Source organism: Lactuca virosa, chromosome 4 (genome assembly GCF_052849685.1).
Source record: "Lactuca virosa cultivar CGN04683 chromosome 4, Lactuca_virosa_CGN04683_v6, whole genome shotgun sequence".
In the NCBI taxonomy this organism is placed as follows: domain Eukaryota; kingdom Viridiplantae; phylum Streptophyta; class Magnoliopsida; order Asterales; family Asteraceae; genus Lactuca; species Lactuca virosa.
Window position 1 is genome coordinate 180068765 of NC_136429.1, and position 1708 is coordinate 180070472.

General features: G+C 30.1%; 1 non-coding gene across 1 annotated transcript; it reads right to left on the reverse strand.

Annotated features, from left to right (window-relative positions):
• Positions 1-1257: 1257 nt before the first annotated feature.
• On the reverse strand, positions 1258-1329 carry TRNAD-GUC (transfer RNA aspartic acid (anticodon GUC)). Its single transcript has one exon. It is a non-coding gene; the product is annotated as a tRNA-Asp (tRNA).
• Between the last annotated feature and the right edge of the window lie 379 nt (positions 1330-1708).

Here is a 1708-nt window from a genome sequence, read left to right on the forward strand (position 1 = left end):
ACCACAAAATAACATTTGACAAATTAAATGAGAGTGTGACAAATGACGAAAAAACTTTCATTTATTATAATAGATTTAGAATACTTGGACCGAGGTTGGACATGTGGAGTTGGGTTCTTTCCAACTCAGGTATATTTGCAGACCTGTTCAGTTAAAACCGGATGTTGTTTTATCTTTGGATAATGTCGAAACTAAATGGAAAAGTTTGATCCGATTAAAAAATAAGATTTTCCATTGGAGACTCGAACTTGATAGATGCCCGGCTAACTTTGAATAACAATAGTACCGGGTTGAATTTGATTTCATGCACGTTTTGTGACCAGGAAGTAGAGGCTCGACATCATATATATATATATATATATATATATATATATATATATATATATATATATATATATATATATATATATATATATATATATAAAATGTTCATTTACCTTAGTAGGTTTGGCGCAAGGAGATTACTTTGAATCTTTGATGGTATCGGAATAGTTTCATCTTTAAGAAAAACCTGTTAAAGGTTCAATTTTAGATCATAGTGTAGCTACTTCTTATTCTTTGTTAGTTTCTGAAGGTTCATGGGTTGACTGGTTAAGAAACCTTCAACTGATTTCTTGTAATTTTTGATAGTAGACTTGCTTCTTGTTAATCTTGGGCCTATTGCTTGATAAAATCCAATGGACTATTGAGAAAAAAATTATACTAGAAATGGATTTTTGCTCCTTGAGTGGAGTCCCTTATCAGTAATGGGGTATCTTATTTACCATAAATCCGTAAACCGTAACATATGCATTTAATCTTTAATTTCAGAACTATATTTTATCAAATACAGATTTTGATAAAATCAATTGTTTTACATATAATTTACCTAAAAAGGTTATCAAAAGTTAGTATGAGTTTTGGGAATAAATGAAACAATTTGATAAGTTAATTTTTATTTCCAAATATAAAAAATAAGTTGTAAGATCGAATTCAACCATGAGACTATTATAATAACAAACATTTAGAAAATGGAAATAAAGTTTTATATTTAATTTTCATAAATTCAACAACACTACTACTCATTAAACTTTTGATAAGTTAATTTTTATTTGCAAACATCAAAAAAGTTGTAAGATCGAATTCAACCACGAGAATATTAGAATAAGAAACACTTAGAAAATGATAATAAACTTTTGTATATAATTTAAGTTTCAAAAATTCAACAACATACAAACAACCTCATGTAAATCAGGTTTTTCCAAACAAAAGTAAAGTCGCCGTTGCCGGGGATCGAACCCGGGTCACCCGCGTGACAGGCGGGAATACTTACCACTATACTACAACGACATTCTTGAATGAAGTAACTGATTACATTATTTAACTCCAAGATCTGCAACATTCCGTTTGGTATCCTGCAGTTTCGTTGTATTTGATTCGACATTTTTTTTTTCATGCTTATATCGTATTTTTAGCATTCGTGTTGGTATCTATTAGTATGTATATATAATTCAAGTGTTTGGAGCATGGGAATCAATAGATGTATCAGATCTGAGTTAGTTCAAAACTGTAATGTGATTCTTTCACAGGTTTCACTTAATCTACGAATTTCGAGTTCTTAGCCATGTCACAACGTCACAAGTGTCGTTTCAAGTAACTCAGTCATATAAGCTTCAAATGCTCTACAAAGCTTCATGATCATTTGTAAGACTATTAACGTCCTCATAGA